The 14,677-nt window shown below is 38.7% G+C and overlaps 1 protein-coding gene across 6 annotated transcripts in view; it reads right to left on the reverse strand.

Annotated features, from left to right (window-relative positions):
* PARP11 (poly(ADP-ribose) polymerase family member 11) overlaps positions 1 to 14,677 on the reverse strand; it is a 64,477-nt gene that overhangs the window by 38,621 nt on the left and 11,179 nt on the right. The window contains exon 1 of one of the 6 annotated variants that reach the window (XM_055357820.2): positions 10,572 to 11,289. The exons of 4 other annotated variants lie outside the window; for them this stretch is intronic. The gene's annotated coding sequence lies outside the window, so the exon portion shown is untranslated. Of the gene's footprint in view, positions 1 to 10,571; positions 11,290 to 14,677 lie in introns of those variants that run through there. One more of the 6 variants, XM_055357822.2, reaches the window with a different exon arrangement.

Here is a 14,677-nt window from a genome sequence, read left to right on the forward strand (position 1 = left end):
GATAAAATTCAACATCTTCTTATAATAAAAACCCTCAACAAACTGGATATAGAAGAAACATATCTCAAAATAATAAAGGCCAGATGACAAACCCACAGCTAATATCACACTAAATGGGAAAAAATTAAAAGCCTTTCCTCTAAGATCTTGAACAAGACAAAGATGTCCAGTTTCACTACTGTTACTCAACATGGTATTGGAAGTCCTGGCAAGAGTTAGGCAAGAAAGAGAAATAAATGGCAACCAAATTGGAGAGAAAGAAGTTAAATTTCCTTTGTTGACAGAAGACATAATCCTGTTCTTAAAGAAACCTAAAAACTCCACCAAAAATTATTAGAACTGATAAATTCAGTAAAACTGCAGGATACAAAATCAACATACAAAAATTAGTAGCATTTATATATGCCAAGAGCAAACAATCTAAAAAAGAAATCAAGAAAGCAATTCAATTTACAATAGCTACAAAGAATATAAAATACATACGAGTCAATTTAACTAAAATGAAAGATCTATACAGGAAAAACTATAAAATGCTTATGAAAGAAATTAAAGACATAAAAAATGGAAAGATATTCCATGCTCATGAATTGAAACAATTAATATTGTTAAAATGACAATACTTCCCAAAGCAATTTACAGGTTCAACATAATCCCTATCAAAATACCATGACATTCTTCACAGAAATAAACAAAAAAAACCCAAAATATCCTAAAATTTATATAGAACCACAAAAGACCCTGAATAGCCAAAGCAATCTTGAGCAAAAATAAGGCTGGAGGCCTCACATTACCTGACTTCAAAATATACTACAAAGCTATAGTAATCAAATCAGCACGATACTTGCATAAAAACAGACACATAGACCAATGGAACAGAATAGAGAACCCAGATATAAATCCACACATTTACAGCTAACTCATTTCAACAAAGTCACCACGAACATAGAATGGGAACAGTCTCTTCAATAAATGGTGCTGGGAAAACTGAATAAAGACTATCTAATTCGCAGAAGAATAAAACTATACCACTATCTCTAACCACATTAAAAAATCAAATCAAAATGAATTAAAGACTTAAATCTAAGATCTGAAACTATGAAACTACTAGAAGAAAACACTGGGGAAATCAGAACATTGGTCTGGGCAAGATTTTTTGTGTGAGACCTCAAAAGCACTGCAACCAAAGCAAAAATGGATCACTGGAATTACATCAAACTAAAAAGAGTCTACACAACAAAGGAAACAATCAACAAAGTGAAGAAACAAGTCACAGAATGGGAGAAAATATGTGCAAACTATCAATGTGACAATGGATTAATAATAATAATATATAAGGAGCTCAAACAATTCAACAGCAAAAGAAAAAAAAAACACAAATAATCCAATTTAAAAATGGGCAAAAGACCTGAATAGATATTTCTCAAAAGACATACAAATTGCCAACAGGTATATGAGAAAATGCTCAAAATCACTAGTTTTCAGAGAAATGCAAACCAAAACCACAATGAGACATCATCTCACCTCAGTTAAAATAGCTTTTATAAAAAGACAAAGAATAACGAATGCTAGCAAGGATGTGGAGAAAATGGAACCCTCGTTCACTGTTGGTGGGAATGTAAATAAGAACAGTCACCATGGAAAATTATGGAGGTACCTCAAAAAAAAATAGAACTACCATATTATCCAGCAACTCCACTACTGAGTATATACCTAAAAGAAAAAAAATCAATACATTGAAGGGATATCTGCACTCCCATGTTTATTGCAGAATGATTCATAATAGCCAAGATAGGGAATCAACCTAAGTATCCATCCATGGATGAATGGATAAAGAAAATGTGGTTTATATACACAATGGATTATCGAGCTGTAAAAAAGAATGGAGTCATGACATTGGCAGCAACATCGATGGAATGAGAATTCATTATGTCAAGTAAAATAAGCCGAGCACGGAAAGACAAATATCACCTGTTCTCATTCATATGTAGGAGCTAAATAAGTGGAACTCATGAAGAGACAAAGTAGATTGGTGGTTACCAGAGGCTGGGAAGGGCAGGGGGAGAGAGTGATTAAAAGAGGTTGATTAATGGGTATAAATATACAGTTAGATATAAGAAATAAGACCTAGAAGTGATAAGACCTAGTGTTCAATAGATCAGTAGGATGACTGTAGTTTACAATAATCTATTGTACATTTCAAAATAGCTAGAAGAGAATAGTTTGAATGGTTTCTAGCATAAAGAAGACAAGTATTTAAGGTGATAGATATCCCATTACCCTGATTTCATATGTAAATTTTATGTGAATTTATTAAATTATCACATGTCCTGAAAATATGTATATCGATTATGTATCAACTTTTTAAATATGTATTTAATTTTAAATATGTATTTAATTAAATACATATTATTATGCCTATAATATACAGAACTGTTAAATATACAATAGCAGCATCAAGAAGGCAGGTGGGAACAAAGCTATATTGGAGAAGGAAATAACACCATATGGTAACTCAAATCCACAAGAAGAATCACAGTAAATAAGATGGTATATGTAATAAATTAAATATAGATGCTACATACTTGTTCTCCCCTTTTTTCTATCAGCTTCCTTAAAAGACATATAATTATGTAAAATAATAATAAAAATGTATAGTTGGGTTGGTAACATATATAGACATAATATATATAGCATAATATATATCAGTTGAACACCCCTAATCCAAAAATCTGAAATCAGAATTCCTCCAAAATCCAAAACTTTTTGAGACTTTACATAAGGCCACAAGTGGAAAATTCTACTCCTGACTTCATGTGATGCGTCACAGTCAAAATGAGAGAGTATAATATACCGTTTATTCAAGGGAAAAAAGACTTTCCCAGGCCCTTTCAGCTGTAATATATATTTTCCTAACATGTCCAGATTCCCCCACGCAAGCATGTCCACAAAGGGTAATAAAATGGTATATGTACAGGCTGGATATGCCAATGGCAGGTTCCTCACAATGCCCCACAAGAGGCCAATATCTATGTGCATTACTGTGTTTTTTTTCTTATTCTCTGCTCTGCAGTATAAAGATACTGTTGACAAGGTCAGAAAGGCCTGCAGATATCACTGTGGATAACAGTGATAAGAAAAAAAGGAAAGCATTTATATTTATCTACAGAACAGAAAGTCAAGCTGTTATAGCAACTGGGCAGCAATGTTAAGTCTGAAATATCTTACAGAAGAGTATGGTGTTGAAATGACCACTATATATATGATCTGAAGAAAGAGAAGGACCAACTATGAAAGTTGTATGTTGAAAGTAATGAACAGAAGTTAATGAAAATGGAAAAATCCTGCATAAAGCTAAAAATGAAATCTTGTTCATGTATTGAAAGGATAGTCCATCAGCATCACAGAGAATCCATGCCACTTAATAGTATGCTGATCATGAAATAATCAAAGATCGTGATGAACTGAAAATCGAAAAGAATACTAAATATTCAACAGGCATGTTACAGAAATTTAAGAAAAGATACAGCATTGGGGGTCCATTCCAAGATGGCCAAATAGGAACAGCTCTGGTCCACAGCTCCCAGCATGACTTACACAGAAGACAGGTGATTTCTGCATTTCCAACTGAGGTACCTGGTTCATGTCATTGGGACTGGTTGGGCAGTGGGTGCAGCCCACAGAGGGCAAGCCGAAGAAAGGCAGGGCATCGCCTCACCCAGGAAGCACAAGGGATTGGGGGATTTCCCTTTCCTAGCCAAGGGAAGCCGTGACAGATTGTACCAGGAAAACTGGGACACTGCTACCCAAATACTGCCCTTTACCAACAGTCTTAGCAAATGGCACACCAGGAGATTATATCCCGCGCCTGGCTCAGCGGGTCCCATGCCCACAGAGCCTTGCTCACTACTAGTGCAGCAGTCTGAGATCAAACTGCAAGGCAGCAGCCTGGCTTGGGGAGGGGTTTCCGCCATTGCTGAGGCTTGAGTAGGTAAACAAAGTGGCCAGGAAGCTTGAACTGGGTGGAGCCCACCGCAGCTCAATGAGTCCTGCCTACCTCTGTAGCCTCCACCTCTGGGGGCAGGGCATAGCTGAACAAAAGGCAGCAGAAACTTCTGCAGACTTAAATGTCCCTGTCTGACAGCTCGGAAGAGAGCAGTGGTTCTCCCAGCACAGTGTTTGAGCTCCAAGAATGGACAGACTGCCTCCTCAAGTGGGTCCCTGACCCCCGTGTAGCTTAACTGGGAGACACCTCCCAGTAGGGGCCGACTGACACCTCATACAGCCGGATGCCCCTCTGAGACGAAGCTTCCTGAGGAAGGATCAGGCAGCAATATTTGCTGTTCTGCAATATTTGCTGTTCTGCAGACTCCGCTGGGATACCCAGGCAAACAGGTTCTGGAGTGGACCTCCAGCAAACTCCAACAGACATGCAGCAGAGGAACCTGACTGTTAGAAGGAAAACTAACAAACAGAAAGGAATAGCATCATCACCAACAAAAAGGATATTCACACCAAAACCCCATCTGTAGGTCACCGTCATCAAAGACCAAAGGTAGATAAAACCACAAAGATGGGGAAAAACCAGAGCAGAAAAGCTGAAAATTCTAAAAACCAGAGCACCTCTTCTCCTTCAAAGGAACGCAGCTCCTTGCAAGCAATGGAACAAAGCTGGATGGAGAATGACTTTGACGAGTTGACAGAAGTTGGCTTCAGAAGGTTGGTAATAACAAACTTCTCTGAGCTAAGGGAGGATGTTTGAACCCTTCGCAAGGAAGCTAAAAACCTTGAAAAAAGATTAGACGAATGGCTAACTAGAATAAACAGTGTAAGAGAAGACCTTAAATGACCTGATGGAGCTGAAAACCATGGCACAAGAACTATGTGACGCATGCACAAGTTTCAGTAGCTGATTCAATCAAGTGGAAGAAAGGGTATCAGTGACTAAAGATCAAATGAATGAAATGAAGCAAGAAGTTTAAAGAAAAAAGAGTAAAAAGAAATGAACAAAGCCTCCAAGAAATATGGGACTATGTGAAAAGACCAAATCTATGTTTGATTGGTGTACCTGAAAGTGACGGGGCGAATGGAACCAAGCTGGAAACACTCTTCAGGATATTATCCAGGAGAACTTCCCCAACCTAGCAAGGCAGGCCAACATTCAAATTCAGGAAATACAGAGAACACCACAAAGATACTCCTTGAGATGAGCAACCCCAAGATACATAATTGCCAGATTCACCAAGGTTGAAATGAGGAAAAAAATGTTAAGGGCAGCCAGAGAGAAAGGTCGGGTTACCCACAAAGGGAAGCCCATCAGACTAACAGTGGATCTCTCGGCAGAAACTCTACAAGCCAGAAGAGGGTGGGGGCCAATATTCAGCATTCTTAAAGAAAAGAATTTTCAACCCAGAATTTCATATCCAGCCAAACTAAGCTTTATAAGTGAAGGAGAAATAAAATCCTTTACAGACAAGCAAATGCTGAGAGATTTTTGTCATCACCAGGCCTGCCTTACAAGAGCTCCTGAAGGAAGCACTAAACATGGAAAGGAACAACCCGTACTGGCCACTGCAAAAACATGCCAAACTGTAAAGACCATCGATGCTAGGAAGAAACTGCATCAACTAATGGGCAAAATAACCAACTAACATCATAATGACAGAATCAGATTCACACATAACAATATTAACCTTAAATATAAATGAGCTAAATACCCCAATTAAAAGACACAGACTGGCAAATTGGATAAAGAGTCAAGACCCATCAGTGTGCTGCATTCAGGAGACCCATCTCATGTGCAGAGACACACACAGGCTCAAAATAAAGGGATGGAGGAAGATCTACCAAGCAAATGGAAAGCAAAAAAGAGCAGGGGTTGCAATACTAGTCTCTGATAAAACAGACTTTAAACCAACAAAGATCAAAAGAGACAAAGAGGGCCATTACATAATGGTAAAGGGATCAATTCAACAAGGAGAGCTAACTATCCTAAATATATATGCACCCAATACAGGAGCACCCAGATTCATAAAGCAAGTCCTTAGAGACCTACAAAGAGACTTAGATTCCCACACAATAATAATGGGAGACTTTAACACCCCACTGTCACTATTAGATAGATCAACAAGACAGAAAGTTAACAAGGATATCCAGGACTTGAACTCAGCTCTGCACCAAGCAGACCTAATAGACATCTACAGAACTCTCCACCCTAAATCAACAGAATACACATTCTTCTCAGCATCACATTGTACTTATTCCGAAATCGACCACATAGTTGGAAATAAAGCACTCCTCAGCAAATGTAAAAGAACAGAAATTATAACAAACTGTCTCTCAGACCACAGTGTAATCAAATTAGAACTCAGGATTAAGAAACTCACTCAAAACCACACAACTGCATGGAAACTGAACAATCTGCTCCTAAATGACTACTAGGTAAATAACTAAATGAAGGTAGAAATAAAGATGTTCTTTGAAACCAATGAGAACAAAGACACAACGTACCAGAATCTCTGGGACACATTTAAAGTAGTGTGTAGAGGGAAATTTATAGCACTAAATGCCCACAAGAGAAAGCAGGAAAGATCTAAAATCGACACCCTAACATCACAATTAAAAGAACTAGAGAAGCAAGAGCAAACAAATTCAAAAGCTAGCAGAAGGCAAGAAATAACTAAGATCAGAGCAGAACTGAAGGAGATAGAGACACAAAAAACTCTTCAAAAAAATAAATGACTCCAGGAGCTGGTTTTTGAAAAGATCAACAAAACTGATAGACCGCTAGCAAGATGAACAAAGGAGAAAAGAGAGAAGAATCAAATAGACACAATAAAAAATGATAAAGGGGATATCACCACTGATCCCACAGAAATACAAACTACCATCAGAGAATACTATAAACACCTCTACGCAAATAAACTAGAAAATCTAGAAGAAACAGATAAATTCCTGGACATATACACCCTCCCAAGACTAAACCAGGAAGAAGGTGAATCCCTGAATAGACCAGTAACAGGCTCTGAAATTCAGGCAATAATTAATAGCCTACCAACCAAAAAAAGTCCAGGACCAGACAGTCCTGAATTCTACTAGAGGTACAAAGAGGAGCTGGTACCATTCCTTCTGAAACTATTCCAATCAACAGAAAAAAAGGGAATCCCCCCTAACTCATTTTATGAGGCCAGCATCACCCTGATACCAAAGCCTGGCAGAGAAACAACAAAAAAAAAGAGAATTTTAGACCAATATCCCTGATGAACATCGATGCAAAAATCCTCAATAAAATACTGGCAAACCAAGTCCAGTAGCACATCAAAAAGCTTATCCACCACAATCAAGTTGGCTTCATCTCTGGGATGCAAGGCTGGTTCAACATATGCAAATCAATAAACGTAATCCATCACATAAACAGAACCAAACACAAAAACCACGATTATCTCAATAGATGCAGAAAAGGCCTTCGACAAAATTCAACAGCCCTTCATGCTAAAAACTCTCAATAAACTAGGTATTGATGGAACATATCTCAAAATAATAAGAGCTATTTATCACAAACCCACAGCCAATATCAAACTGAATGAGCAAAAACTGGAAGCATTCCCTTTGAAAACTGGCACAAGACAGGGATGCCCTCTCTCACCACTCCTATTCAACATAGTGTTGAAAGTTCTGGCCAGGGCAATCAGGCAAGAGAAAAAAATAAAGAGTATCCAATTAGGCAAAGAGGAAGTCAAATTGTCCCTGTTTGCAGATGACATGATTGTATATTTAGAAAATCCCATCGTCTCAGCCCAAAATCTCCTTAAGCTGATAAGCAACTTCAGCAAAGTCTCAGGATACAAAATCAATGTGCAAAAATCACAAGCATTCCTACACACCAATAACAGAGAGCCAAATCATGAGTGAACTCCCATTCACAATTGCTACAAAGAGAATAAAATACCTAGGAATCCAACTTACAAGGGATGTGAAGGACCTCTTCAAGGAGAACTACAAACCACTGCTCAACGAAATAAAAGAGGACACAAACGAATGGAAGAACATTCCATGCTCATGGATAGGAAGAATCAATATCGTGAAAATGGCCATACTGCCCAAGGTAATTTATAGATTCAATGCCATACCCATCAAGCTACCAATGACTTTCTTCACAGAATTGGAAAAAACTACTTTAAAGTTGATATGGAACCAAAAAAGAGCCCGCATTGCCAAGACAATCCTAAGCAAAAAGAACAAAGCTAGAGGCATCATGCTACCTGATTTCAAACTATACTACAAGGCTACAGTAACCAAAACAGCATGGTACTGGTACCAAAACAGAGATATAGACCAATGGAACGGAACAGAACAGAGGCCTCAGAAATAACACCACACATCTACAACCACCTGATCTTTGACAAACCTGACAAAAACAAGAAATGGGGAAAGGATTCCCTATTTAATAAATGGTGCTGGGAAAACTGGCTAGCCATATATAGAAAGCTGAAACTGGATCCCTTCCTTATACAAAAATTAATTTTCAAGATGGATTCAAGACTTAAATGTTAGATCTAAAACCATAAAAACTCTAGAAGGAAACCTAGGCAATACCATTCAGGACATAGGCATGGGCAAGGACTTCATGACTAAAACACCAAAAGCAGTGGCAACAAAAGCCAAAATAGACAAATGGGATCTAATTAAAGAGTTTCTGCACAGCACAAGAAACTACCATCAGAGTGAACAGGCAACCTACAGAATGGGAAAAAATTTTTGCAATCTACCCATCTGACAAAGGGTGAATATCCAGAATCTACAAAGAACTTAAACAAGTTTACAAGAAAAAAATCAAACAACCGCATCAAGAAGTGGGCAAAGGATATGAATAGACACTTTTCAAAAGACATTTATGCAGCCAACAGACACATGAAAAAATGCTTATCATCACTGGTCATCAGAGAAATCCAAAACAAAACCACAATGAGATACCATCTCACACCAGTTAGAATGGCAATCATTAAAAAGTCAGGAAACAACAGGTGCTGGAGAGGATGTGGAGAAACAGGAACACTTTTACACTATTGGTGGGAGTGTAAACTAGTTCAACCATTGTGGAAGATGGAAGACAGTGTGGCGATTCCTCAAGGATCTAGAACTAGAAATACTATTTGACCCAGTGATTGCATTCCTGGGTATATACCCAAAGGATTATAAATCATGCTACTATAAGACACATGCACACATATGTTTACTGTGGCACTATTCACAATAGCAAAGACTTGGAACCAACCCAAATGTCCATCAATGATAGACTGGATTAAGAAAATGTGGCACATATACACCACGGAATACTATGCAGCCATAAAAAGGGATGAGTTCATGTCCTTTGCAGGGATATGGATGAAGCTGGAAACCATCATTCTGAGCAAACTATTGCAAGGACAGAAAACCAAACACTGCACGTTCTCACTCATAAGTGGGATTGAACAATGAAAACACCTGGACACAGGGCAGGGAACATCACACACCAGGGCCTGTCAGGGGGTGGGGGGCTGGGGGAGGGATAGCATTAGGAGAAATACCTAATGTAAATGACGAGTTAATGGGGGCAGCAAACCAACATGGCACATGTATACATATGAAACAAACCTGTACGTTGTGCACATGTACCCTGGAACTTAAAGTATAATAATAATAAAAAAAAAAAAGATACAGCATTAAATTTTTAAAGACATGTAGGGATAAAACACGGTGATCATGAAGCAACAGAGAAATTCATTGATGAGTTTGCCAAGGTCATTGCTGATAAACATCTGACACTAGAACAAGTCTATAATGCCAATGAAACATCACTGTTTTGACATTATTATCCTAGAAAGACACCAATTACAGCTGCTGAGACAGCCTTTACAGGAATTAAGGATGCCAAAGACAGAATAACTGTGCTGGGATGTGCTAATACACATATAAGTGTAAACTTGCTTTGACAGGCAAAACCTCACATCCTCACTGTATTCAAGGAGTGAATTTCTTACCAGTCCATTATTATGCTAAAAAAAAAAAAAAGGAAAAGAAAAGGCATGTATCACCAGAAACCTCTTTTCTGACTATGTCACAAACATTTTGTACTAGTGGCTCATGCTTACTGCAGTGAAGCTAGACTGTAAGATTTTGTTATTCCTTGACAACTGTTCTGCTCATCCTCCAGCTGAAATTCCCATAAAAAATAATGTTTATAACATGTACTTTCCCCGAAATGTGACTTCATTAATTAAGCCACGTGACCAGGATATCCTTAGATCAATAAAGGGTAAATATAAAAATATATTCTTGAATAGCATGCTAGCAACAGTGAACAGAGATAAGGGTGTAGAAAGTTTTCAAAAGTAGTTTAGCATGGAGGATGCCACAAATGCAGTTGCCAACACTCGGAAAACAATGACTGAAGACATAGTCGTGCCTGACACAACCTGGCCTAAGACTATGTTCAGTGTTGATGATGAACAATTGGTGATTTCGAAGGACTCTGTATATCATACGAAGGAAAACAAAAAAGATATATAACCTCCTGACATATGCAAAAAACGTACCTCCAGAGTCTATCGGTAAGCTGGAAGAAGTGAATATCAAAGATGTTTCTAATATTGATAATGAGGCTCCAGTTGTTCATTCAGTATCAATGGTGAAATAATTAAAATGGTTCTGAATCAAGGTGATTTGATAACAGTGATGAAGATAACATTAACAATGCAGAGAAAGTGGCTGTAGATAACATGATGAAAACATGTGATGAGATTACTAAAGGTCTGGAGCAGTGTGCATTCATACCAAACAAGAATTCATGTCAATTTATAACATCAAAGAAAGATTTCTAAGACAAAAACCATTGTTAATAAGGTAGATGACTCTAAAGGAAACATTTTTAAAAGCCATCCAGCAAAATGCTTCCTCGCCCCATAGGAGCCACTACTTGGTCCCTCAATCGCTTCTGATGTTTTACCTAAAGTCAAAAAATACAGTGTATAGGAACATTTTCATCAAAACACAGCATCATAGGTGGAGACAAAGCTTGCCACTGTTTGCTGTTGCTGTTGTTTAACATCTGATAAAGGTATTTTGGTGATGCTATTGCACTGCTTAGTTATCCTGAACACATTATTTTTTCACTGTATTAAACGTATGTCATACTTTTTACTGTTAAGAATTTATGTATGAATATTCAGGCTGGGTGCGGTGGCTCACGCCTGTAATCCCAGCACCCTGGGAGGCCCAGGTGTGTGGATCACTTGAGGTCAGGAGTTCAAGACCAGCCTGGCCAACATGGTGAAACTCCATCTCTATTTAAAAAAAAAAATACAAAAATTAGCCAGGTGTGGTGGTAGGCGCCTGTAATCCCAGTTACTTGGGAGGCTGAGGCAGGAGGATCATTTGAACCCAGGAGGTGGGGGGTCACAGTGAGCCGAGATCATGTCATTGCACTCGAGCCTGGGCAACAGAGCAAGACTCCATCTCAAAAAAAAAAAAAAAGAAAAATATTATATAAAATTACCTTTGAACTGTGTGTAAAAGGCATATATGAAACAAATAAATTCATGTTTAGACTTGGGTACTATCTCCAACATACATTATTATATAGATGTGAATATTCCAACATTTGAAAATAATTAAATAGAAAACAAAAAGTAAAATGGCAGATATAGGCCGGTGCGGTGGCTCACGAATGTAATCCTAGCACTTTGCGAGGCCGAGGCGGGCGGATCACAAGGTCAGGAGATCGAGACCATCTTGACCAACACGGTGAAACCCCGTCTCTACTAAAATACAAAAAATTAGCCAGGCATGGTGGCACACGCCTGTAGTCCCAGCTACTTGGGAGGCTGAGGCAGGGGAATCGCTTGAACCAGGAGGCAGAGGTTGCAGTGAGCTGAGATTGCACCACTGCCCTCCAGCCTGGGTGACAGAGTGAGACTCTGCTAAAAAAAAAAAAAAAAGGCAGATGTAAATAATAATATAACATGCAATTAAATAATAGGATTAAATGTGAGTAAACTAATCCAATCAAAACGTAGATTTTTCAGAATAGATTTTTTTGAAATCCAGCTATATGCTGTCCACAGAAATACACTTTAGATTCAAAGATACAAATAGGTGGAAAGTAGAAGGATAAATAAAAAATACCATGCAAACAACAGTCATAAAAAAGCTGGAGTGGCTATACAAATGCCAGGCAAAATAGACTTCAAACCAAAAAGTGTTACTATAAAAAGTAGGGTCATTTTATCATGATAAAAGGGTTACTCCAACATAAAGATATAACAGTTATAAAGATAACATGCATTTGCAAGTGATGAAATTGGATATTTGACTGAGGAAACCTCTAAACAATTTGCTGAAGGAGTGGCCTGGGTCCTCCTGACTGCTTAAATAAAACGCAAGAAGAGAGAATGACTTAAAGACAGAATTGTTAAGCAAAAAAGAACCAGTACTTAAAGATGCAGAAAATTCTCAACCTACCCATATTGAAAAGTATGAGAAAGTCTGTTCAGAGGACAACACTAAGGTTGTGGCCAAATGATCATTTGATAAGATTAGTATGGATGTGGACCGCCCCAGCAGGACAACTGCCAATTTGAAATGAAAAAATAGTAGATGGGAATAAATGAAGGAGGGTTGGTAGACTTCTTGGATTTTTCAGGATGGGACCATAGAGCAATTCAGCTGCAAATGTGTGCTCTTCTTTAAGACAAGGAAGGACCCTAAAAGCAATTCAGAGATCATCCGGGATGCTTCCTTGGTTCAACAAAAGAAGGGACCACTGCCTTGCTTTCAATAGGCCAGATGGCTCATGAGGGCTGGACCTCTCAAAGCCCAGGGATTGTGAACAACCCCATCAGAGGGTCCAGAAGGCAGCACTTCCACTTCTCTGGAAGGCAGAGCATCAAGCCAATCATTCATTTTGTAGCCTTAAGATTTCATGGAACTTGCTCGGGACCTGTCACCCCTTTCTTCCTTCCTTTTTCTCCCTTTCAGAATGGAATGTCTACCCTATGACTAGCACACCACTATATTTTTTAACTTTTTAATTTTTTTAGAGAGACAGGGTCTTGCTCTGTTGTCTTGCACTTTAGTCTTGTCCAGGCTAAAGTGCAGTGACACATCATAGCTCACTGCAACCTCGAACTCCTAGTATCAAGTGATCCTTGTGCTTCAGCTTCCTGAGGAGCTGGGACTACAAGCACATGACACCACGCCTGGCTAATTAATTTTTCAATTTTTTCAGAGACAGAGTCTTGCCATGTTGCTCAGGCTGGTCTTCAACTCCTGGCCTCAAGTAATCCTCCCACCTCAGCCTGCCAGGTAGCTGGGATTACAGGCACAAGCCACCAAACTCAGACCACCATGGCATTTTGGAAGCACATATTTGGTTTCACAGGGTCACAGCTGGAGGAGAATTTGCCTCAGGATGAATCATACCTTGGGCTCAACTGCATCTGATTTAGATAATATTTAGATGAGATGTTGGACTTTAAAGTTGATGCTGGTATCAGTTAAGACTCTGGGGTGATTGGGATAAAATGAATGTAATTTGCATGCAAGGAAGACACAAATTTTTTGTGGAGGGAAGGGCCAGAGCCAGAATGTTATAGACTAAACGTTTGTGTCCTTGCCAAATTATTATGTTGAAATTCTAACTCCTAATGTGATATGAAAATGGGGCCTTTGGGAGGTGATTAGATCATGAAGGCAAAGTCCTCATAAATGGCATTAAGGCTTTTCTTAATTTTTGCCAATCTGATAGATGGGCAGTATTGTGGTTCTGTTTTCCATTTCCCTAAAGAATAAGGATGTTGAACATCTTTTCATGTTGTTATTTTCCATCTGCTTATCTTCTTTGGTGCAGTGTCTATTCATATCTTTAGCTCACTTTAAAAAATTGAGTTCCTTCTCTTGAGATTTCAGAGTTCTTAATATATTCTATGTACAAGTCATTTATCAGATATATGCTTTTTAAATACTTTCTCCCATCTGTGGCTTATCTTTTCATTCTCCTAGAAGCATGTTTTCAACAGCAGAAGTTTTTAATTTTGATAAAGTCTGTTTTATCGCTTTTTTTTTTTCATCGATCATAGTTCTGGTATTGTAGCTAAAAAGAATCTTTGTGGCCAGGCGTGGTGGCTCACGCCTGTAATCCCAGTACTTTGGGAGGCCGAGGCAGGCGGATCACAAGGTCAGGAGATTGAGACCATCCTGGCTAACACGGTGAAACCCCGTCTCTACCAAAAATACAAAAAAATTAGCCAGGCGTGGTGGAGGGTGCCTATAGTCCCAGCTACTCGGGAGGCTGAGACAGGAGAATGGCGTGAACCCAGGAGGCGGAGCTTGCAGTAAGATGAGATAGCACCACTGCACTCCAACCTGGGTGATGGAGCGAGACTCCGTACCTAACCAATGCTAGCAGAAACCACAAACAAAAAAACAAGCAGATGGAAAATACATGAAAAGATGTTCAACATCATTAGTCATTAGAGAAATACAAATTTTAAAATTTGAAAAAGATTTTTCTCAGCCAGGCGTAGTGGCTCATCCCTGTAATCACAGCACTTTGGGAGGCTGCACCCAGAAGATTGAGACCAGGAATTTTAGACTAGATCACTTGAAGTCAGTAGTTTGAGACTAGCCTGGGGAACATAGCAAA

This window comes from Gorilla gorilla, chromosome 10 (genome assembly GCF_029281585.2).
Source record: "Gorilla gorilla gorilla isolate KB3781 chromosome 10, NHGRI_mGorGor1-v2.1_pri, whole genome shotgun sequence".
Lineage (NCBI taxonomy): Eukaryota > Metazoa > Chordata > Mammalia > Primates > Hominidae > Gorilla > Gorilla gorilla.